Source organism: Silene latifolia, chromosome X (assembly GCF_048544455.1).
Source record: "Silene latifolia isolate original U9 population chromosome X, ASM4854445v1, whole genome shotgun sequence".
Classification (NCBI taxonomy): Eukaryota; Viridiplantae; Streptophyta; class Magnoliopsida; order Caryophyllales; family Caryophyllaceae; genus Silene; species Silene latifolia.
This window is the reverse complement of record NC_133537.1, coordinates 75,021,491-75,048,375: the sequence shown is the minus strand read 5'-3', so window position 1 is coordinate 75,048,375 and position 26,885 is coordinate 75,021,491. Positions and strand designations below refer to the sequence as shown.

The 26,885-nt window shown below is 37.0% G+C and overlaps 1 long non-coding RNA gene and 1 other non-coding gene across 2 annotated transcripts; both read right to left on the bottom strand.

The window, feature by feature from the left end:
- Window positions 1-1,333: 1,333 nt before the first annotated feature.
- Window positions 1,334-4,027, bottom strand: LOC141621450 (uncharacterized). The gene is made up of 3 exons (XR_012532341.1): window positions 3,902-4,027; window positions 3,723-3,810; window positions 1,334-1,546 (listed from the first exon to the last, which is right to left on the bottom strand). It is a non-coding gene; the product is annotated as an uncharacterized LOC141621450 (long non-coding RNA).
- Window positions 4,028-13,985: 9,958 nt separating this feature from the next.
- On the bottom strand, window positions 13,986-14,091 carry LOC141624649 (small nucleolar RNA R71). Its single transcript, XR_012534454.1, has one exon. It is a non-coding gene; the product is annotated as a small nucleolar RNA R71 (small nucleolar RNA).
- Between the last annotated feature and the right edge of the window lie 12,794 nt (window positions 14,092-26,885).

Here is a 26,885-nt window from a genome sequence, read left to right as displayed (position 1 = left end):
AGTAAGCCTCATCTATGGTTGGGGTAGTCTCAAACATGGCAGAAGTAGACTCAGTCGTGGCCTCAAAGTCGGTCAAACGCTAAGCCAAGCGGGTCACAATGGCCCCACAACTAAGATAGTGGTTCTTGGAGTGAACCAGCAATGCCAAACTACCACACACCACACAAGGAGCGCTCTAGTAGAAGTGCTTCTCCCGAAGGGGGTTGAGATAGGACATCAAGAGCATCACCTCATGGGAGTTTAAGTTGCTCGCGTCATTCCGACCATAAAGCAAGTGATGTGACTAATATTTGAGCATATTTAGTCCCCGAATTAGCCTCGTTCCTATGCTTTTTAGTGCATATTTGGGTCATTTACTATCTTTAGTCCTTTGTTTTGCATATTCTTTGAGGTTTTGTTTCCTTGGTAGGAGAGGAGTGCAAACCTTGCATTGTCATGGCAAAATAGAGCTAAATTGATCGAATCTAATGACCAAGCATCGAAGAGAAGACAAGACTAGAAGGCCTTTGTACATATTGTAGTAGATGGGCAATGATGAAGAAATAATTGCATCTCCGACAAGATCCCGGAGGATTTTTGGAAGAAGAAAGAAGAAAAGAAAAAAAAGGAAGGCTGGGACAAGATCCGAGCGTCTTAATCATCGGGACGCCCGTCCAAAACTGCCAGAATCCGAGCGTCCAAGCTTGAAGGCCGCTCGTCCAGCCACCTGAGAATCCGCCCGTCCCGACCCTTGGATGCTCGAATTGTGTTACAGGATAACACGTCCTCTTCTTCCCTCCATTGAAGATGCGCATATTTTTGGAAGACTAGCAAAAAGGAGAACCACATCTTTTCTGAGAGGAGCGATTCGTCAAGGACTTAATCGTCATTTAAGCCCTTAGTAAACCCTAATTTATGCACCTAATCCCCACTATAAATACCCCATTAGTCTAATTAGATGATCATGTTCTTCTTATGAATCTTTAGTGTAGTTTATATCATTCTAATCCCTTCTTAATCTTGTAATCAACTTCTAATCAACTATTAATACAAATCTCATTTCCTTAATTTCTCTTTTGTTCATCTTTTATTTTGGGTAATTGAAGATTATTTGGGTTTATTGGGAGATTTACAACCTTCCATCAATCATCAAGTACTTCTTTTATTCTTTGCTTTATTATTTTGGAATCATCATTAGGTATAACTCTCTTAATCCCTTTTTAATTATTGTTAATCATCTTCATTTATTCATTATGTTTTGCTTTGTTAATATGATTGACAACCTTGTTAACATGTTAAACTTGTAACAACCCCGGATTTAATAATACAAATAAGCTAGATAAATATTGCATTTTATATTAATAAAAGTCCATGGTGGCGGAAACACCATGACGATAAATCCGGGTGCTACCGAAATATATAAAGTAATAGTTAACTACGCATACAACTACTCTCGGGAATGAAAAACCCGTCCAAAATAAAACAACAAGGTTCGATTACTAAACATCATAACTATTATTTATTATATCTCTCTCAAAACTTATCCATGACCAAGAAGCACATCAACCTGAAAAAAAATATCAACAACCACCGTCAGTGGGGAGTAACTAGGAGTCCTCCCAGCCATGTCTTAAAAAAATTCAAGACACAATTATGAGCAAATAATAAGAGACAACATATAATCCATTCAAAATATGAAAACATGTGAACTTCATGGAAAATAAATATCAAGGTATATAATCACAAATAAGTGAGTAATAATGATACCACATGATTAATTAAAATATGTAACAACTTACAAGTTTCATGTCACTTACATGATTATATGAAATACTGTAAAAGAAGGTGGTGATAATGAAAGAGAAATAACACCAATTTACCCGAATGACATATGAAATGAGTAATGATAATATACGAGTGGTAAACACATCCAAATCTTGGACCATAAATACATAGAATAACACGAGACAAGAACGAGCACCGTCTAGGGCCAATAACCTGAAACCCTAAACCTTGGTGTCAATAACCTTACACCAAAATAACCCTACGGCAGGACACGTAACCGTGAACCCGTGTCTAAGACTGGCCAGACTCTCGAGGGACATTATGTCTAGTTAAGGCGTAAATGTGCGGACCCTTAACCAGTCAAGGCGTAAAAGTGCGGACCCTTGACCCCCAAACGACATATCCATAGACTCATAAGAGTATCCAAAAAGGACGGTCAACCCATAGCAGGCCAATAACCTGAAACCATGCCAGGGTACTAGGTAGGCCAATAACCTGAAACCTACCCAGTTTGGTATTGCTCTTCTCAAGTAGACCAATAACCTGAAATCTACTCGATATCTTATACTCTAGCTAAACCATATATAAAATGGAACAAGGTCCAAAAGATAACAAATGTGCACCATGATTAACCTCATGTTAACATGCCAAAATGCTCATAACTGAGCAATAAATAATATCAATTGAAATTCAATAATGGTCTTCAAAGCTAGAGTATAAGTTCAACTTTTCCAATATAAAACAAGAGACACTCATGTCAATATATAATTTACGAAAGGCAATATCACAAAAAGCATATACATGACATTTTGCATTGTAGAAGTGACAATCAATTCTTAACATATACATTATTGTAATCTCACATTATAAACATCTTTATGGAGAATATATTCACAAGACATGGTAACATCAAATATATTATTAGTTATTTCCTTAATAAACATTTATTAATTCAAATAATTAAACACCTATTAATTCTAAACAATTAAACAAAAGTTATATTCTGCCCATGCAAAATTACTAGACATTTTGAGGAGCTATGAATTCAATAAAAACAGTACCTAATAAATTATTTAACCTCATTTCATATATTTAACTTAAAATAGCATTTAATAGGCGATTTCATGCAAAAAAAATAAATAAATAATTAAGCAAATTGTGTCACGATTATTAATAATTTATTTTTCATAAGTATAGGACAGAATATGCATAAAAATAAATTGTAAATATTTTATTTATATTTATTTATTATTCTAACACAATTAAACCTTATTTATGGACTAATTAGTTATAAAATTCAAAAGTGATTATAAAAAATTACAAAATGGACATGAAAAACTTTAATACACTAAAACAAGTCATATTATGATAAAACATTTAATTTTAACATTTATATAAATATTTTACATATTTACTTGAGATTAATTGCATAAAACACGAATATATATTAAATAAGAGCAATAATAATTATAAAAATAAAATCATCAATTTAAATATTATATAAATTATAATAGGGCAGAATAAAATTAAGGAAGTAAATTTTTCGAAATTATTTTATGTTTTATATATTTATTAGACGATTATCACATAAAACCGTGATTAAATATCAAATAACAACAAATAAACATATGATAGTTATAAAACTAAAATAATCACATGCAAACTCATAAATAATGATAATAAATCAGAATATAATCAAAAATAAAATTTCTATAATCATCCATATATTTTACATATTGATTAGATTGTTAAATCACATAAAAATACAAATAAATCATAGAAAACATTTAAATAAGTATATATTCATCACAAAAATATTGAAAACTACTATTTATTATATAAATCATGAATCTCATATATTTCCATGATCTTAAACATCATATATATTATCAATCTTATTATAACCTCATAAAAGCACTTGAAATTCAAAAATCATGAAAAGGAGAAAACCCAGTTACCTTGATAGAGATTAAGATTAGTAAATAAGAAGGATAGTGTTATAAGATCAACCCAAATGATTTCCCTCAACCAATGTCTCTTGATCACCTTCTTGAACAAACATAAGAATGAAAAACAATTAATTAAATACTACTCTAAAAAAAACTAATAAAAGGATGGGAACTAAATAATCACTTACACTTACTAAGGAATAAGATGAAAGAGATGTTAGAATGGAAGAAATAAAATGTAGAGAATTGGGGTAGAAGCTCACGGCAAAGAGGAGAGATTTGTGGGTGCAAATTGTGTTGTGTAAGTTATAGATGAGTAGGAGGCTGAAAAGGAATAGGTTAGGGGAATGATTAAGGCTAAACCTTAGGCTATTACTTTAAGTAAAGTAGTCACATGCCTATGAGGGTAGGCCTTGGGCTCCAAGGAAAAAAAAACAAGTTGTCAACTTGCCATGTGCCTAGGTGATGAGGCAAATGATAATTCAAGGTGAAAAGAGGAATAACGAGGGTGGGTTTTGTTCGCGGATTTCTGCGACAGCCTTTCGTATTTCGGGCATAATTTCCTCTACATAACTCCGATTGAGGTGTTTTCGGTGGCGTTGAAAAGTTAAAAGAAATATCTACAACTTTCATTTTATGATCAAGAGCTAAATCTGTTCTTAAAATATCATAAAATTAGCATCAACGACGAAGAAGTTATTCGTCGGCATAAGGAGTGTAAGTTTAGGATGGGTATTTGGATATCATTGTCGAAAAATAATAGATTTTAAAGGATAAAATTTTATTGTGAATCATTCTTATTATTTAAAAATATGAGTTTTATTATTTAGGATGACTTGGAAATTGCGGGGTGTTACAACCCTACCCCCTTAAGAAAAGTTTCGTCCTCGAAACTTGAAATAGAAGGGTTACCCAAATCGAATAGTTGTGGATATCTCTCCCGCATAGATGCTTCAGTTTCCCATGTAGCCTCTTCAAACTTTTGGATGCGCCACAAAACCTTTACTAGTGGAACGACCTTATTCCTTAGGGTCTTATCTTTCCTATCTAGGATACGTACTGGTTGCTTCTCATAAGTGAGGTTTGGTTCCACCTCGACCACATCTGACTGAAGTACGTGGGAGGGGTCACTACGATACCTCCTTAATTGAGACACATGAAAGACATTATGAACCTTAGATAAATTTGGGGGTAACGCTAACTTATAAGCCACCTCTCCAATCCGCTCAAGTACCTCATAAGTCCCAACAAACTTTGGGCTCAACTTGCCCTTAATACCAAATCTCTTCACGCCTTTCATAGGTGACACTTTTAAGAATACCTTGTCTCCAACTTGGTACTCAATCGGCTTTCGACGCAAGTCGGCATACGACTTTTGTCGGTCCTGAGCCGCTTTCAACTTTTCCCGAATTAGCTTAACTTGCTCAATGGATTCTTGAATCATTTCGGGTCCGAGAACCGCAGCTTCACTTATATCATCCCTACACAATGGGCTTCGACATTTTCTCCCATATAAAGCCTCAAATGGCGCCATCTTAATGCTAGAGTGAAACTGTTGTTGTAAGAGAACTCAACCAAGGGGAGACTTTTCTCCCAACTGGCTTGAAACTCTAATGCACAAGCTCGAAGCATATCCTCTAACGTTTGAATAGTACGCTCCGTCTATCCATCTGTAGCGGCATGAAATGCCGTACTCAACTTTAGCTTACTACCCAACGCCTCTTGAAGTTTCCTCCAAAAATACGAACAAAATCGTGGGTCATCACGATCGGAAACTATATCTTTCGAAACACCATGTAATCTAATAACTTCTCTTTGGTATGCCATCGCCATCTCATCCAAACTCCACGTTTCTTTCATCGGAATGAAATGAGCTACTTTAGTCAACCGATCAACCACAACCCAAATGGCATTCTTTCCTGTCGGCGTCCTTGGCAAGCCCATTACAAAGTCCATGGAAATTGAATCCCAATTCCACACCGGTATTTCCAACGGCTGCAAAAGACCACTGGGTCTTTGATGCTCAAATTTCACCTTTTGACAAGTGAGGCATTTGGCCACAAAATCGGCTATCTCTCTTTTCATATTAGGCCACCAAAAGAATTTCTTCAAATCCTTATACATCTTATCCCCACCTGGGTGAACAGTATGGTGTACTATGAGCCTCTTGCATAATCATTCTTTTGAGCACATCACAGTTAGGAACACACCATCTCCCATGAAATCTTAAACTCCCATCTGCCCAAATCTTGAATTCCTTAGCTTCTCCAGCCTTGGCACGCAAACCTTCGAGTATTGTATCCTCTCGTTGCTTCACTCGAATCTCATGATATAAATCAGGTTCAGCTGTCATGGCACTCAAGTTGGCACTCCCTTGACGGACCACTTCCAAATTCATGCTTTTGGAATTCACGGAAAAGTTCATCAGGCAACACTAAAGCCACATTTAGCGTGTGTTTTTCCTTCCTACTTAATGCATCAGCCACCACATTGGCCTTACCTTCATGGTAGTGTAGCTGAAGGTTATAATCATTGATCAACTCTAACCATCTCCTTTGCCTCGCATTTAGATCCCTTTGTGTGAAAATGTATTTTAAGCTTTTGTGATCTGTATAAAAGTTGCATGAAACTCCATAGAGGTAGTGTCTCCAAATCTTAAGGGCAAAAACTACAGCTGCCAACTCGAGATCATGAGTCGGATAGTTCTTTTCAGTTTCCTTTAGTTGCCTCGACGCATAAGCCACAACCTTTCCATTTTGCATTAGCACACAACCTAGACCATTCTTTGCCGCGTCACTATAGACATCAAATCCGACGCCTTCCTCGGGTAATGTTAGAATTGGTGCTGATGTCAATCTCCTCTTCAGCTCTTGAAACGCCTCTTCGCAGGCACTAGACCACGCAAATTTTGATTCCTTCTTTAGTAAAGAAGTCATTGGTTTTGCCACCTTAGAAAAATCTTTAATGAACCTACGGTAGTAGCCTGCCAAACCCAAGAAACTTCTAATCTTACTCACATTCTTAGGGCTTTCCCAATCCACTACTGCTTGAACTTTAGCTGGATCGACACTAACGCCCTCGCCAGAAATGACATGTCCTAAAAATGCAATTTTCTTAAGCCAAAATTCGCATTTCGAAAACTTCGCAAACCATTTTTTGCTTCCTCAGAGTCTCTAATACCAAACGAAGATGTTGTGCATGTTCATCCTCATTCTTTGAATAAATCAGGATATCATCTATGAACACAACTACACATTTATCCAAAAACTCGTGGAAGGTTCTGTTCATCTGATCCATGAATACGGCTGGGGCATTAGTTAAACCGAATGGCATCACCACGAATTCATAATGGCCATACCTTGATCGAAACGCGGTTTTAGGGATATCCTCCTTCTTTACCGGAATCTGATGGTATCCCGACCTCAAATCAATCTTCGAGAACATACTTGCTCCCTTCAGTTGATCAAATAGATCCTCGATTCTTGGGAGAGGGTAACGGTTCTTGATCGTCACCTTGTGTAGCTCTCTGTAATCATTGCACAATCGCATACTCCCATCCTTCTTTCTTACAAACAATACCGGAGCCCCCCAAGGCGATACACTTGGGCGAATAAATCCTTTCTCAATCAAGTCATCTAGCTGCTTCTTTAATTCTTGCATCTCGGCGGGAGCCATGCGATAAGGAGCCTTTGAGATCGGTCCGGCACCAGGGAGAAGATCAATATTAAACTCAATATCACGTTCTGGTGGGACACCTGGAAGATCCTCTGGAAACACGTCGGTGTATTCTCGAACAATTGGAATATCATCAATCTTAACCTCCATAGTGACATCCCGAATACTACATAAGTATAATTTGTACCCTTTTCTCCTCAAGTTCTCCATTTTTAATGCGGACACCCATTTAATCCCGGGTTTAGTCGAGATGCTCTTATATGAAACCCTCGTTCCTAAAGGACTTTTGAGAATGATCTTTTGGTCATGACATACAAACTTTGCATCAAACCTTGCTAACCAATCCATACCGAGGATAATATCGAATCCAGAGAGTTTAAAACTTATAAGGTCAGCTGGAAAGTTGGTTCCACCAATAGATATGGGAACATCACGAAAGACTGTTGAACATGGTATAATTTCTCCCGTGGGGAGAGATATAGTAGTGGTAATAGGAGCACTAGGAATGAGTTGAGTCTTACTAACGAACGATGTTGAAATAAATGATAAAGAAGCACCAGTATCAAAAATTACGAATGCAGGAGTAGAATTAGCAAGAAATGTACCAGTAAGAACATCTGGGTGAGCCTCAGCTTCCACACGGTTCATAAGAAATACACGGCCCTGGGCGAGAGCCCGCTTTGAGACCTATTATTCATGTTACCCGCCCCTGAAGCTTGATTTGTCCTTTGAGGGCAGCGATTTGCTGTGTGACCTAAACCTTGACAGTTGAAGCATCTTATATCCTTCCCGGAACAACTTTTTCCAGGGTGATAAGCTCCACCACAATGGTAACATTGACGGTCACCTTGAGGAGCAGGGTTAGAACGAGCCTCACCTGAAGTGTTACCATGCTTTACCCTTTTTGCTGGCCCCTGAGAAGAAGATGATGGAGCGGGGGTTTTCTTAGCCAAACGACGTTCATGAGCTTCTTGGTCTAAGACCGCATCATAAACACTAAGGGCACGATCATAAGCTTCTTGAAAGGTCCGTGAAGGGACTGCTGCAACTGCCGTACGAACCTTAGGAGCCAACCTCAACTCATACCGACGAATTTTCTCTCTCTCAGTCGGTATTATTATAGAAGCAAAACGGGCCAATTCTATAAATTTGCTAGTATATTGCTCCACCGTCATATCCCCTTGCTCCAAATCCAAAAATTCCTGTTGTTTCTTCCAACGAAGGGACTCTGGATAGAAACGAGCTTTCACACTTTCCTTGAATTGGTCCCATCCAAACCCGGGCTGAGCCTTCAGTGATTCTTTCATGAGATCCCACCAACGATCCGCTTCTTCACGGAAATAATAGCTAGCCATATCAACCTTTTCCTCCTTAGGCATGTGAGTCACGACAAACAACTTCTCCATTTCACGTATCCAACCCTCTAAGATGACTGGGTCGGTGACTCCCATGAATACTGGAGGTTGGTGGCGGTTGAAACGCTCAAAAATGGATCTCTTCCTTTCGTTTGGTTGGGCATTGTTCTCCTTCTCCAGTAACTTCAATAAAGCTGTTTCGATCAAACGAGTTCTCTCATTTTCGCCATTACCATTGTTGTTTCCATGTCGGGTGTTCATCTACAACAAAGCAATCTGATAAACCACGTGGTAGAAACCTAACTACCACTAGCAAACAACTACTCAGCCACAAGTAACGCATAATTAAAAAAAATACTCATATGCAAGTAAGAGACCTATAATATAAACATAAATAAAGTCCTTACTTGTTTCTATCCCACTCTCTTTTACTCATAATTAATCTTTGTTTAAGTCTTATTTCAATCCGAGAGTGTTGGGAGCGTACTGGCTCTGATACCAACTGTAACAACCCCGGATTTAATAATACAAATAAGCTAGATAAATATTGCATTTTATATTAATAAAAGTCCATGGTGGCGGAAACACCATGACGATAAATCCGGGTGCTACCGAAATATATAAAGTAATAGTTAACTACGCATACAACTACTCTCGGGAATGAAAAACCCGTCCAAAATAAAACAACAAGGTTCGATTACTAAACATCATAACTATTATTTATTATATCTCTCTCAAAACCCATCCATGACCAAGAAGCACATCAACCTGAAAAAAAAATATCAACAACCACCGTCAGTGGGGAGTAACTAGGAGTCCTCCCAGCCATGACTTAAAAAAATTCAAGAAACAATTATGAGCAAATAATAAGAGACAACATATAATCCATTCAAAATATGAAAACATGTGAACTTCATGGAAAATAAATATCAAGGTATATAATAACAAATAAGTGAGTAATAATGATACCACATGATTAATTAAAATGTGTAACAACTTACAAGTTTCATGTCACTTACATGATTATATGAAATACTGTAAAAGAAGGTGGTGATAATGAAAGAGAAATAACACCAATTTACCCGAATGACATATGAAATGAGTAATGATAATATACGAGTGGTAAACACATCCAAATCTTGGACCATAAATACATAGAATAACACGAGACAAGAACGAGCACCGTCTAGGGCCAATAACCTGAAACCCTAAACCTTGGTGTCAATAACCTTACACCAAAATAACCCTACGGCAGGACACATAACCGTGAACCCGTGTCTAAGACTGGCCAGACTCTCGAGGGACATAATGTCTAGTTAAGGCGTAAATGTGCGGACCCTTAACCAGTCAAGGCATAAAAGTGCGGACCCTTGACCCCCAAACGACATATCCATAGACTCATAAGAGTATCCAAAAAGGACGGTCAACCCATAGCAGGCCAATAACCTGAAACCACGCCAGGGTACTAGGTAGGCCAATAACCTGAAACCGACCCAGTTTGGTATTGCTCTTCTCAAGTAGACCAATAACCTGAAATCTACTCGATATCTTATACTCTAGCTAAACCATATATAAAATGGAACAAGGTCCAAAAGATAACAAATGTGCACCATGAATAACCTCATGTTAACATGCCAAAATGCTCGTAACTGAGCGATAAATAATATCAAATGAAATTCAATAATGGTCTTCAAAGCTAGAGTATAAGTTCAACTTTTCCAATATAAAACAAGAGACACTCATGTCAATATATAATTTACGAAAGGCAATATCACAAAAAGCATATACATGACATTTAGCATTGTAGAAGTGACAATCAATTCTTAACATATACATTATTGTAATCTCACATTATAAACATCTTTATGGAGAATATATTCACAAGACATGGTAACATCAAATATATTATTACTTATTTCCTTAATAAACATTTATTAATTCAAATAATTAAACACCTATTAATTCTAAACAATTAAACAAAAGTTATATTCTGCCCATGCAAAATTACTAGACATTTTAAGAAGCTATGAATTCAATAAAAACATTACCTAATAAATTATTTAACCTCATTTCATATATTTAACTTAAAATAGCATTTAATAGGCGATTTCATGCAAAAAAATAAATAAATAATTAAGCAAATTGTGTCACGACTATTAATAATTTATTTTTCATAAGTATAGGACAGAATATGCATAAAAATAAATTGGAAATATTTTATTTATATTTATTTATTATTCTAACACAATTAAACCTTATTTATGGACTAATTAGTTATAAAATTCAAAAGTGATTATAAAAAATTACAAAATGGACATGAAAAACTTTAATACACTAAAACAAGTCATAGTATGATAAAACATTTAATTTTAACATTTATTTAAATATTTTACATATTTACTTGAGATTAATTGCATAAAACACGAATATATATTAAATAAGAGCAATAATAATTATAAAAATAAAATAATCAATTTAAATATTATATAAATTATAATAGGGCAGAATAAAATTAAGGAAGTAAATTTGTCGAAATTATTTTATGTTTTATATATTTATTAGACGATTATCACATAAAACCGTGATTAAATATCAAATAACAACAAATAAACATATGATAGTTATAAAACTAAAATAATCACATGCAAACTCATAAATAATGATAATAAATCAGAATATAATCAAAAATAAAATTTCTATAATCATCCATATATTTTACATATTGATTAGATTGTTAAATCACATAAAAACACAAATAAATCATAGAAAACATTTAAATAAGTATATATTCATTACAAAATATTGAAAACTACTATTTATTATATAAATCATGAATCTCATATATTTCCATGATCTTAAACATCATATATATTATCAATCTTATTATAACCTCATAAAAGCACTTGAAATTCAAAAATCATGAAAAGGAGAAAACCTAGTTACTTGATAGAGATTAAGATTAGTAAATAAGAAGGATAGTGTTATAAGATCAACCCAAATGATCTCCCTCAACCAATGTCTCTTGATCACCTTCTTGAACAAACATAAGAATGAAAAACAATTAATTAAATACTACTCTAAAAAAAAAACTATTAAAAGGATGGGAACTAAATAATCACTTACACTTACTAAGGAATAAGATGAAAAAGATGTTAGAATGGAAGAAATAAAATGTAGAGAATTGGGGTAGAAGCTCACGGCAAAGAGGAGAGATTTGTGGGTGCAAATTGTGTTGTGTAAGTTATAGATGAGTAGGAGGCTAAAAAGGAATAGGTTAGGGGAATGATTAAGGCTAAACCTTTGGCTATTACTTTAAGTAAAGTAGTCACATGCCTATGAGGGTAGGCCTTGGGCTCCAAGGAAAAAAAACAAGTTGCCAACTTGCCATGTGCCTAGGTGATGAGGTAAATGATAATTCAAGGTGAAAAGAGGAATAACGAGGGTGGGTCTTGTTCGCGGATTTCTGCGACAGCCTTTCGTATTTCGGGCATAATTTCCTCTACATAACTCCGATTGAGGTGTTTTCGGCGGCGTTGGAAAGCTAAAAGAAATATCTACAACTTTCAGTTTATGATCAAGAGCTATATCTGTCTTTCAAATATCATAAAATTAGCATCAACGACGAAGAAGTTATTCGTCGGCATAAGGAGTGTAAGTTTAGGATGGGTATTTGGATATCATTGTCGAAAAATAATAGATTTTAAAGGATAAAATTTTATTGTGAATCATTCTTATTATTTAAAAATATGAGTTTTATTATTTAGGATGACATGGAAATTGCGGGGTGTTACAAAACTTGACAATGAGTGAGTAATTTCCTTAACTAGGGTTAATAGGTAATTAGGGGAAACCAACATGGGGGATGATTCATGCTTAATTTAATATGTTTTCATAATTTATTTGCTTGCTTATTGTGATCTCAACTTATGCACATGTTATGTTTGATGAAATGCGAGCCTATGAATCCTTGCATTTTTTACCCATCACTTACCTTTTCAATGTGACTTATAAGACATAAACCAAATCGAGTCTCATTAGACCATGCATATAGTTGAGTAGGGAGGATTAAGTCGACTTGTAAGTGTTGTACAATCTAATCGATTCGGCTCCTGGACCCATACCTTCCTAGGATTGTAAGATATAAACCAACTCGATCCTATCACAACAATAATTGCTTGCTTATAATTTGAGAATATGTTTTTATGATCAATTCCCATGAATCCGCTATGACCCCATGACACCCTAGTGTTTTAATCAATTGTTTACATCTCATTTTAGTCATCTTGCTTGCTTACTTTAATTCTTATTTAGTTTAGTGATCTTCTTATCTCAACCCAAATTGTGACACCCCTAGACACCGCTACTTGCAATCGAAAATCCTACATCAATACCCGTCCCTTGGGATCCGACCTTTACATGCCTCTTTACTAATAGTAGAGTTGTTTGTGAAGTTACAAATATTGTTTTGGTCTAGGTGCTCCTAACGACAAGTAACCGAAATCTAAGCTCCAAAGCGGACCGACCAAAAATGGCGCCGTTGACGGGGACGGTGTTAACTTGATTTGATTTTCTTAGATTGTTATTAGTTGTGTCTTTAGTTGCCTTGGGGAAGTAAAGCTCCTCAAGGTTTGTTCTAATTGTTTTCAAGTTGTTTAATATTTTGCATATCTAGAAGATCACAAGGTAACTTGTTACCCATTGATCACGAAATTGAAAGGACTTTGACAACCAATAGAAGACTTGCTAGAAATACTTTGAGAGGTATTGGTGAGGTTGTAGATATTCAACCAAATACTATTGAGTTCATCAACCCTTTTGCAAGAGAAGGTGAGGAGAACCCAACACAAAATCAATCACACAATCAACCCACAATGCCTAAGTTTTCATCACATTCCGGACCAACCGAGGAGAACCTACCCAATGGTACTCCCACACCACAACACTTAACCGGAAATTTCATTGCAAAATATGCATTTATCCAATTAGTCGAAAGAAGCCAATTTGGGGGATGCCTAGTGAAGACCCTCACTCCCATATGGAAACCTTTTGTGACTATTGTGATGCGATTTCACAAATCGGTGTAACTCAAGACCAAATTCGATGGGTCTTATTTCCTTTTCCTCTAATTGGTACCGCAAAACAATGGTTGAAAAGCCTTGATAAGGCCAATCTTGGAATAGACTCTTGGAAGAAGTTGGCTCTAGCTTTCTACTAAAAATTCTACCCTCCTGAAAAGACTAACATGCTAAGAGCTCAAATTACGGGTTTTAAGCAAAGGGATGAAGAATCTTTGTATGAAGCTTGGAGCGATTCAAAGGAATTTGTCGCTCATGTCCTCATCATGGACTTAGCGAGTGGTTCTTGGTACAACAATTTTGGAATGGTCTTTATGAAGACTCAAGAAACATTCTCAACATGGGATCAAATGGTATGTTCACCGAAGTTGACGATAATCAAACTTGGAACAAGATTGAGGAAATGGCGGTCCATAATTCACAATATAGTAGACCTCGCAAGGCTACTAGAGGAGGAAAGCATGAAGTGGACTCTATTACTCAATTGGGTGCTCAACTTAGTGCTCATATTGATACCATTAACTTGAAGTTTGAGAAGGCTATGGCTAAACTTGAAGAAGCCTCAAAATCACCAAAGCATCATGTTAATGCCATGGTAGCATCTTCATCAATCCCAAGTGAGATATGTGAGAATTATGGAACTTTGGGACATGACCAAAGTGAATGTAGGGGAGCAAATGAACAAGTGAATGCTTTTCAAGCATACAAAAGTGGTACCCCTTATTCCAACTATTACAATGAAAACACCAAATTCCACCCAAATCTCTCATACAAAAGCCAAAATGTCCAAAACTCTCAGCCAACATACACCCCACCTCCCATGAGAAACCAAAATCAAAGACCCTTTTTCAACTAAAACCAAGGTTATCAAAATCAAACTCCATACAATCAACAAAATGACCAAGGTTTTGATGTTCAAAAAGCGGTCCTCCAAATGCAAAAGAATCAACAAGAATTTTTTACTCAAATGCAAAAAGATAGGCAAGCAAAAGACATCACCATCAACAACATCCTAGCCCACACAAAAATGTTGGAAACTCAATTGACCCAACTAGCATCTTCAAACTCTCAAAGACAAAAGGGGCAATTACCACCTCAAAGTAATCCCCTAAGACATGAAACGGTTAGTGCCATCCCCTTAAGGAGTGGTACGAGATATGAAGGGCCAAAGAAGCAAGTTGAGGATGAAGTTGTGGAAGCTAGTGACAAAGAAGAAGTTGTGCAAAACTCCAAGGAAGGAGAACCAATAAATCAAGAAGTTTCAAGGAAAAGTGAACAAAAGGCCAAGGAGAAGGAGCCCATTGTGATTAGACTTCCATTCCCGAGTCGTCAAGCTAAGCCTAAGTTTAATGACCAACTCAGAAAATTCATGGAAATTGTGAAGAATTTAGAAGTCTCGATTCCTTTCACGGAATTAATCAATCACGTGCCGGCCTATGCAAAGTACATGAAGGACATCCTTACGAAAAAGAAGTCAATCCGGAAGTTTGAAACTATCGCCTTCACTAAAGTGAGTAGTGCAATCCTTTAAGGGAGTTCACCTCCGAAATTTAAAGATCCGGGAAGCTTCTCAATACCGTGTACCATTGGCGACATCACGATCAACAAGGCTTTGTGTGATCTAGGAGCAAGTGTGAGTGTTATGCCGTATTCGGTTAGTAAAAGGATAGGGATGGGAAAGCTTAAATGTACCAACATCACACTCCAAATGGCCGATAGAACAACGAAGACACCGTTATGGATATGGGAAGATGTTCCCGTGAGAATTGGCAAATTCTTCATCCCGGTGGACTTTGTCATTGTTGACATGGAAGAAGACTCCAATATTCCGTTCATCCTAGGAAGACCTTTCTTACACACCGCGGGTGCGGTGATAGATGTGAAGCATGGAGAGCTTACTTTAGAAGTGGGAGCAGAGACCATAACTTTCAATCTTGACAAGACCATGAGAGCTCCCCGTTTTCATGAACCATGCTTATGGCTGATCACTATAGCCGGAAGGATGATAGGAAGAAGTCAAAATTCCAATGGAAAAAGAAAGTTGATGACGCTCCGTTCAATGAGCAAGGAAATAGCAACAATGAGAGCTTGAAAAGCTCACCCATGACAAGTGAAGTGGATGGCCTTATTGGCCAAGACAATAAAGAAGGAGAGTTGTCTCTATCAACTCAAGAAATTTATAATGATCAAGTAGACGAAGTTTGCGGTCTTTGGGATGATGAGTTCGAAGGGATATTCAATCCCTGTATTGGTAATGCTATGAATCAAGACCATCAAGGAGAATAACAAGTGCAAAGATCTATTGAGGATCTTTATCATGATAATGAGCAAGCTTTCGACTACTTCTTCAAGGTGTTGAGTAACATCAACAACACCTTGAACATGCCCCCTTGACATATCACATTGGATGAGAGTGTGGTGGAGTCCTCCCTAAACCACCATTTGTAAATATTCTAACTCCCTAACTTGCATTTCAATTTTTACATTGCATTTTTGTCATTTTTGGATTTATTTTTGTGCCTTGATCAAGATATTCATCATTTTGAGAGAAGTGAGGGAGGGACTTATGATTTTATTGATGTGTAGTGCTTTACCTTAGTGTGGGGATAGCAATTGTCTAGGCAATCCATGCCTTTGTAATGCCCCTACAAGGAAGAACACGAGAATTGAAGAATGAAAATGACACGGGTTACGAAGTACCCACGGATGGACCTGAATCCGTGTGGTCAAGGAGGAATCCGAGCGTCCAAAGTCACCAGACGCTCATCTGGCAGAGCTGCAGAATATAAAAAATTGGTCAGTAAGAGAATCCGAGCGTCTCAGCTGAGAATCCGCTCGTCTCATTCTGGACGGCCATCCTTCAGAAAAGACGGTCGTCTTTTTCAGTAGCAAAAGTCTGGGAATTTCTCTGTAAAGGAATCCGAGCGTCCCTCCAGAAAGACGCTCGTCCATCAAGGAAGAATCCGCTCGTCTTAGAAACAGACGCTCGTCCTGTGGCGTCTTTTCCTGGGTTAAATATTGAAGAATCCGCCCGTCCCGATGCATGGTCCGCTCGTCCTCTGCTGCGTTATCAAATATAACGGGTCTTTTTTGCCCTCTTCCCTCATTCATTCTCACTTCTTCTACATTTAAACACTACCCAAAACCCAAAAACCCCAAAACCCTCATCCTCTCCATCAACAAAAATCAAATTTCCTCAACCAAATTCAACAAAATCAAATCCAAACTTCCTCACAACAAAAATTAAGCACTCCTTTTGCAACAACAATTGATTCAAACACCAAAGTCTTCAACTTTTGAGTTGATTTTTTTAGGATACCAAGCAACATTCATTCATCCTAAATCGATTTGGGCATCACTAAAAATTGAAGATTTCAATCTTTCATTGGTATACTCAACCAAAGGAGAATGGCAAGAACTAAAGGAGGCAACAAGGCACCCCCAAAGAAGACATTTTCCAAAAGGCAACAAGCTCTTCAAGCAAAACAATTGTCAAAGGCATTGGTAGTCCATGAGGCGAGGTTGGAGGTTCAACAAGGTCCCCCTATGGAAGCTACAACATCAACAACTCCGGTCATTGAGCAATTATCCAATTATCCAGAGGTAACTTTCACTTCCGACCCTCATAGGGAGAAATTCATTGTCTTTGCTAAGAAAACCATCATGCCTACTAAGTTTATTTGTGAAGATGCATTGTCAAAATTGGGTGTTCTTGAACAAACCAAAACCTTCTTTGAGTCTATAGGATTGGGTAAATTGTTTACAATGAAGGAATTGACATACCCATCCCTCACCTTGGAATTTTTAAGTTCTTTGAAAGTCACAAGGGTGGATATCGAACCAACATCGAGTTTCGTCTTGAAAATATTGATAGACGCATAACTTATGGCGAATTGGGTAAGATATTAGGCCTTAGTGATAACCCGAAATATACAAAGACTCCTATAAAGTATGACCCCGCTCCTCTTTGGATGGCAATTTTCGGGAAGAAATTTGTGCGTTTTCATGATTGTCGTACTCTATTAGTCCATTATCCGGGCATTAGAGTATGGCATAAGGTCATTGGGAATACTTTGATAGCAAGAAATGACACTAATCACCTTACCAAACTCGATTGTATTCTTCTTGAGTCGGCCTTGAACATAAGAAGGGAATTTACAAAGCCATATAATGCTCTAAGACTTTTGGTTGAATGATGGCTTAATGTCGATTGTGGCAAAGAAGGCACCGCCTTTATGGTAAATGGAGGACTAGTTACCCATTTGGCTGAGCATTTTAACCGGGATTTCAACAAAAACAACACCTATGTGTCGGTTAAAGGAGGCCATCTTGTTGATATGGACACCATGATTCACAAGTTCAAGTGGGTCAAGCACGACACTCTTGACGACAAATATGGGTGGTTAACCAATGAAGCTAGATCTTTCACCTTAACTTCCAAAATTTGCCGATTGAATGTTCACCAACCAAACTACCTTCTCCCACTCTCCGAAGAGACCGAGTATATCATTCAACAATAAAGAGGCGATATGGACGAGCCCTCCTCCTCCATTATCACCCCACCTTACCCATTTGAATACCAAGAGTTCAAACCCAAGGATGTCGAAGTGGGAAATGATTACTTGACACTACTCATGAGGGAAATGCACAAGCAAGCTTACAATGATAAAGTGGATGCTAACAAGGCCCAATATCCGCCCCTCCTACATCTACCTAGGCAAGGACTTCTTGATCCGTCTTGTCCTTTGCCTAGTTGGGCGGATAAGGAAGTATTCTTTCCTAGCATTCCTAGTGGTAGTAGACCGGGTGGAGAGGACATGGTTGTTGAAGAGGGTGGTGTTCAAGAAGAAGGTGTTCAAGAAGAAGAGGTTCAAGAAGAAGAAGCTCAAGAAGAGGAAGAGGAAAGTGAGGAAGAACAAGCAAGTGAAAGCGGGAGTGGACACGATTCCACATCTATGGGAGTTGATGATACCTCAAGAGAAGAGGATGTTCATGATGATGATACGATGGGTGAAGATTAGCAAACTTTGGAGGCTCCTACATTCTTATACCTCCATTATGGTTTGTCTACTTCCATTGTTCTTATTTTATCTTGATCATTTATTTTGTGGAGTCCTAGCAACATTGGAGGACTAACACCTTGGCTTAATTAAGGTGTTCTTTATCTTTGTTCCCAACTTGTAAAATCCAAAATGACAATCTTTAGTTTCATGCATTGCATTCCATGTGCATAAACTCCCCCGAAATTCAAGACATTAGAAATAATGTCTATTTTGGTTTGGGGAAGTTCATGCATATGCATTGGGAGCTAATTTAAATTATGCTCTCCGCCATAACAAAAACACAAGCATCATGTAGTATAGCTTAGTATAATTTGCATTTAGTTTAGAAATCATGCATATTCATTGCATAATTTCCTATCGTATTGGCCATTGAGGACAATGCCTATACTAGTGTGGGGATGGGAAATTCTAACTTGACTTTGATTCAAAATCCAAAAAAATCAAAAATTTCGAAAAATCCAAAAACATTAAAAAAATTGAAAAAATCAAAAACATGTTCATTCCTTTTTAGTGTAGACTTGTATATATTGTGTTTGTTCATCCTTGTTCACATTGATCGACTACGCCACATCCGAGACATGAGGATATTGAAGACCGCATGGTATGATCTTTCCATTCTCCTTTTTCCTCTTTATGTTAATGACTATGTTGCTTTATTTTGATTGATGCGGTATGAAACAACGTGAATTTGGGACTTGCATTTAGGTTATTTGGCATATTAGTTGGTAGAAGCATATGCATTAGGATGTATAAATGTTAGTTGCATCATGGCATATAGTTGCATTTAGGAAAAATTTTGTGAAACCGTCTACTTGGGAAGCTTGACAAGTGTATATAGGCCCTAGTAGATGTTTTTTATTCCTAAGACTTTGCTTGTTAGAATACTTGTAAAACACCCTAGGATGTGTCATGCTAGTATCTTTTGACCGATGGATTAAGGCCTAGTCAATAGTACCTTGTGGTGTGATAACTCCTTGGCTACCGTTTATTCCAAGGTGACCCTTGAAACCATGCAACCATCATTCATCCATGTTCTACCATACATTTTGACATCAAAAGGGAATGGGCACAAAAATTGTTCAAAAATTTGAGTTCAAGAAATGAAATGAAAGTTGAAAAAGTTTGCAAATTGCATCTAAAGAAAAGAGGAGCAAAAATAGACTCCTAATGCTTCAAATATAAGCACCCTCACTACATATGGGGTGACTTTGAAAATGTTCAAAAGAAAATGCAAAAAGTTGAAAAGTTGTCATGTATTGAAATGCCAAACATCAAAAGAAATGGCAAAAAGAAAGTGTTCTCAAATGTCCAATGCCACAAGAAATTGGGAGGAAAAACAACAACAAAAGCAAACTCCCAAATGAAACTCAAATACTATCAATCCCTTCATCCATCATATCCATTTTTGTGCATGGTAGAGAGGGGACGACCCTTCTTCTTGTCTAGGCAAAAAGGGGAATTCCGCGATCCTCCAGTGTTTCTAACACCATAGGGAGTCTACTCTTGACAAAACAATTTAACGATTGAGGACAAATGTACCCTAGCTTGACACAACTTGGAGGTGATTTATTGGTATCCTTCTAGGCTTAGTATTTTGAAGAAACCATATCTATGAAGGAGTGTGTACCATTGAATTGCTTCCCTTGTAGATAATTTCCGCCACTTAGATGAGGAAAGTGGCAAATCTTTTGTAGATGCATCAATTACTTGTTTTGTGTGCTTTAATGCTTGGATGTGTCGCCATTTTGGCAAGCCCCACCTTGCCTTGCAAGAAGGCATCCTACCTCATGGTTGTCTTGTTATGAGTTGAAGGGGCGGAGTGAGACCCGCTAATTATCTCATATCGGCTATCCTAGTAGGTTAGTTTAAATAAGGGTCATAGTTTTTGTCACCTCTTTACTCGGGACGAGCAAAGGTTCGGTTTGGGGATATTTGATGTGACCAATATTTGAGCATATTTAGTCCCCGAATTAGCCTCGTTCCTATGCTTTTTAGTACATATTTGGGTCATTTACTATCTTTAGTCCTTTGTTTTGCATATTCTTTGAGGTTTTGTTTCCTTGGTAGGAGAGGAGTGCAAACCTTGCATTTTCATGGAAAAATAAAGATAAATTGATCGAATCTAATGACCAAGCATCAAAGAGAAGACAAGACTAGAAGGTCTTTGTACATATTGTAGTAGATGGGCAATGATGAAGAAATCCTTGCATCTCCGACAAGATCCCGGAGGATTGTTCGAAGAAGAAAGAAGAAAAGAAGAAAAAGGAAGGTTGGGACAAGATCCGAGCGTCTTAACCATCGGGACACCCGTCCAAAACTGCCAGAATCCGAGTGTCCAAGCTTGAAGGCCGCTCGTCCAGCCACCTGAGAATCCGCCCGTCCCGACCCTTGGACGCTTGGATTGTGTTACAGGACAACACGTCCTCTTCTTCCCTCCATTGAAGATGCGCATATTTTTGGAAGACTAGCAAAAAGGAGACCCGCATCTTTTCTGAGAGAAGCGATTCCTCAAGGACTTAATCGTCATTTAAGCCCTTAGTAAACCCTAATTTATGCACCTAATCCCCAATATAAATACCCCATTAGTCTAATTAGATGATCATGTTCTTCTTATCAATCTTTAGTGTAGTTTATATCATTCTAATCCCTTCTTAATCTTGTAATCAACTTCTAATCAATTATTAATACAAATCTCATTTCCTTAATTTCTCTTTTGTTCATCTTTTATTTTGGGTAATTGAAGATTATTTGGGTTTATTGGGAGATTGACAACCTTTCATCAATCATCAAGTACTTCTTTATTCTTTGCATTATTTGGAATCATCATTAGGTATAACTCTCTTAATCCCTTTTTAATTATTGTTAATCATCTTCATTTATTCATCATGTTTTACTTTGTTAATATGATTGACAACCTTGTTAACATGTTAAACTTGACAATGAGTGAGTAGTTTCCTTAACTAGAGTTAATGGGTAATTAGGGGAAACCAACATGGGGGATGATTCATGCTTAACTTAATATGTTTTCATAATTTATTTGCTTGCTTGTTGTGATCTCAACTTATGCACATGTTATGTTTGATGAAATGCGAGCATATGAATCCTTGCATTTTTTACCCATCACTTACCTTTTCAATGAGACTTGTAAGACATAAACCAACTCGAGTCTCATTAGACCATACATATAGTTGAGTAGGGAGGATCAAGTCGACTCATAGGTGTTGTACAATCTAATCGATTCGGCTCCGAGACCCAAACCTTCCTAGGATTGTAAGATATAAACCAACTCGATCCTATCACAACAATAATTGGTTGCTTATAATTTAAGAATATGTTTGTATGATCAATTTCCATGAATCCCCTATGACCCCATGACACCCTAGTGCTTTTAATCTATTGTTTACATCGCATTTTAGTCATCTTGCTTGCTTACTTTAATTGTTATTTAGTTTAGTGATCTTCTTATCTCAATCCAAATTATGACACCCTTAGACACCGCTACTTGCAATCGAAAATCCTACATTAATACCCGTCCCTTAGGATCCGACCTTTACTTGCCTCTTTACTAATAGTAGAGTTGTTTGTGAATTTATAAATATTGTTTTGGTCTAGGTGCTCCTGACGACAAGTAACCGAAATCTAAGTTCCAAAGCGGACCGATTAGCAAGCAAGTCAACATCCTCAAAAAAATGCGAAGAGGCACATGTTGGACATCGTTGATTAGCATGGAACTAGAGGATATGGCTGCCAGCCGGTAAGTTGAGGAAGGTAGTGAGGTGCCCCACTCTCCGTCGCCACATCACTAATATACCCCTTTTTTCTGAGTCTCTAACCCCAAGTGCTCGACAAACTCGTCAAGGGTCAAGGCATGTATGGTGGTGGGGATTTGATGTATCCATGGGGCTGAAAATCGTTTGGAGTCGCCACCAAATTTAAGGAAATTTGGGAACCATTTTTGAAAATGAGATTTGTTGAAAGTACGTGGTGGGAAGTTCGTTAATAAAACACCCACCCGCGCCCGTTGCAATAACGACCTCTACTTGGGACTATGATGGCTAATTGGACAAGACTACGATTGTTGCATGAGAGTGCAAAATACCATTTTGATCCTAACATGTGAGCTTGGTTTCTAATCGTTTAATACATTTAATCTACTTTGTCCAAGTGATTTAGCATGTTAGGTTGATTTGAACTATACTAACAAGCATTCACGGCATGGCTTAGATGGGAGTGGGGGAGCCGTTGGGGAGCTAAACTATTACAACCCAGATGATTTTCGTCGACTCGATTCGCAAACAATTGAATTAAAGATACAACTCGATCTAAATACAATTGCTGGTTCGGTTTAAACTTGTCGCCAAAAGTTACCAACCAAAATAATATTTATAACTTTACAAACTACTCTTAGCAAAGAGGCAAGTAAAGATCGGATCCAAAGGGACGGTTATTGATGTAGGATTTTCAATTGCAAATGGTCGTGTCGTAGGGTGTCACAATTTGGGTTGAGATAGGAGATCAACTAAACTAATCAACAAGATAAAAGTAAAGTAATGAAAACAAGCAAGATGATTAAAAGGGGTGTAAACAATTGATTAAAGGCACTAGGATGTCATGGGTTCATAGGGGATTCATGGGAGTTGATCATACATACATGTTCTCTATTATATAGCAAGAACTTATTGTTGTGATGGGATCGAGTTGGTGTATAAGCTTACAATCCCTAAGAAGGTTTGGGTCCCGGAGCCGAATCGATTAGATTGTACAACACCTACAAGTCGACTTAATCCTTCCTTTTTAACTATATGCATGGTCTAATAAGGCTCGAGTTGGTGTCTAAGCTTACAAACCTCATTGAAAAGATAGGTGATGGGTAAAAAATGCAAGGATTCATAGGCTCGCATTTCATCAAACATAACATGTGCATAAGTTAAAATGACAACAAGCAAGCAATTTAATTATGAAAACATATTAGATTAAGATCATTCCCCATGTTGGTTTCCCCTAATTCGTCATTAACCCTAGCTAAGGAAACTACTCACTCATTATCAAATTTAGCATGCTAATAAGGTTGTCAATTATACTAACAAGGCAAAACATGATGAATAAAAGAAGGTGATTAATAATAATTAAACAAGGTTAAGAGAGAATTATACCTATGAAGATGATTCCAAATAATATTGCAAAGAATAATAGAAGTACTTGATGATTGATGGAAGGTTGTCAATCCTCCAAATAAACCCAAATAATCTTCTAATTGCCCATAATAAAGGAAGAACAATAGAGAAATTAAGGAAAGATTAAGTTATGATTAATATTAAGAAATTGGATTACAACTATTTTTAGACTAATTTGAGAGAATTACAAAGTGATTAAGGATGGATTAAGAGAGTATTAGAATTGATGGTAATCTAGGTAGTACAAAGGGGTATTTATACTAAAGATTAGGTACAAAGATTGGGGTTACTAAGGGCTTAAATGACTATTAAGACCCTAAGAAAAGTTGAGGAAATGCTCCTCCCGAAGGAAATGAGCAGATTCCTGTGCTAGTCTTGCCACGATCCGCCCGTCCTGTGCTGTGGCATGGGCTCTCTGACTTAGGATCCGCTCGAATCCAGGGGGAGACGCTCGGCTTCAGCTGCTGCATCCCGCTCTTCTTGGGCACAAAACGCCCGGGTCTTGGTGTTGTGAGACGCCCGGATCGTGCCTGATCTGCTCAGATTCCTAGGCAGACAGCTTCTTTTCTTTTCCTCCTTAACAATCCGCAAAGATCATTTCGGGGATGCAAGGATCCTTTCATCATTGCCCATTTCACTTTATTATCTACTTAGGCCTCTAGTGTTGGTCTTCTTCTTGATGCTTGGTCATTGGATGCGATCAATTTAGCTCCATTCTGCCCCATAAATGCAAGGTTAGCACTCCTTTCTTACCAAGGAGACAAAACCTCAAAGAATATGCAAAATGGGAAACTAAAGATAGTAAATGACCCAACTATGTGCTATAAAGCATAGGAATGAGGTTAATTCGGGGACTAAATGTCCTCAAATATGAGCCACATCAATTTCTAATCATGTCACTTGACACATGACACAAACTAGCCTACTTAGGCATTGAAATTCGTGCCATATGGTGAGGCCACGACTCACATGGACTTTGTTCTTGGCCTCATCATCGTTTTGCGCACTCACTTCGATTTAGTTAGTTAAATACTTCAATTTAACCAACTAAAACAAAGTTTTATAAAATCATTTTGACTCAAATTACATTTCTTGAAATTATAATGAAATAATTACAATGATTACATAACAATAACATTTGAAAGAAACCGCAATAATTAAACAACGGAAACAAACCGAACCCTCAAAGTGGCACGAAGGCCGAGATAAATGGGCACGAAGGCCGAGGCATCACACGGCCAAAACGGGTGGTCAAAATTGACTATTCTAGTCATCGAGTGTCATGAATCGGATGTTAAGCATGCGCAATTCAACTAGCGAGAAATCGTCATAAGAAAAGATGAATTCATTTAAACTTTTAAAGATATCCATTTAAAATCCTATGTCGAGTTTTGTATGACCTATGAATGTCTAATTCATTTAACATGCTTTCTACATATTAATTTGGCCAAGTTGCGATTTAACAACGATAACGATACAAATAAATATACATGCATCATAAATCAAATAAAACAAATCAAACATATGAATTAATATAATTACTTCGTAATTAAAATTAAACAAATGCAAATCATGTGAGAATGAATTAAACTAACTAAAATTTCATTTTAATCAATTTAAAACATTTTATCGTCATAGAATTGCAAACTATTTCGTATTATGATATTAAACATGATAATTATTCTAACTAAGCATGTTATCGTAATAAATTGAAAGCAAACATGTGATTAACATACTATTTATTCTAAACAGCAATTAAACATCATTAGTATCATAGTTACAAAATACATTAACTAACATGAGAGGATAATTAAAAGACGATAAAAAACAAACAAAAAGGGCCTTAGGCCGGGCATACACGAGTAAAAAGGAAGGAATTGAGACGGGATTTTGTGCACCCTTAACTTACATGTAGACTTGGACACCACTCTGGGACCCGAATGCAAGTGTTGCTTAGAAGGCACTTCTTCGACAATTGTAAAACAAATATCGAAATAATTTAACAAAATCAATTTCGAAAAAGAAAAATAATTTCTCGATTAAAAACCACTTCGTGCAACGATTTTCAAATGAAGATTGTGACTCCGTTTCTTGCTCACATTTAAATCCGAAAGATGTTCTGGAATCCTTGAATTCCAAATTTTAAAAATATGATAAGAAACATAAGCAAAAAGTACTTTGAAATGATTAAAAACGAATGAGAACAGGTGCTGTTCCCAAGTTCAGAAAACACGATTTTGTTGCATTTCATGCAACGATTTTCAAACAGTGATTATGACTTCGTTACTCGATGTAAATTGATTTTGAAAGATGTTCTGGAATCCATATACTCCAAAGATTTGATTTTTAACAAAACACTAGACCAAAACCGATTGTAAAATGATGAGATTTGGACGAGAACAAGTGATGTCCAGAACGCGAGAAAACACGAATTGGAGAGCGAATTCACGCTCTAAAATTCGTCTAACCTTTTGTATGAACCTTGTACTAGGTTTCTAGGTTTGAGAGGAGTTTAGGGTTGCTTTGATACGTGAGAAAGGAGGGCAATTGCTAGGGTTTTGAGTGCTCTCAAAACCGTGTTCTTCCGTCCCCTTTTTTGGTGTGTATGTGTATGTTTATATAAGAAACGGGAATGGGTTTCTATGGTTAGGTTATTTGGCTACTTAGTAGTTGGCTTATGAATGGGGTAAAAGAGTTTAGTCGAAATATGGAGAGTAGAGAGGATAATGTCGGTTTTGGAAAGGATATGGAAGGAGATTAAGTTTTGGTTTTTAGAGGGATTTCATGAGCTGTTTGGATGGGGTAAATATTTTCTCTTACTTGGGGAATA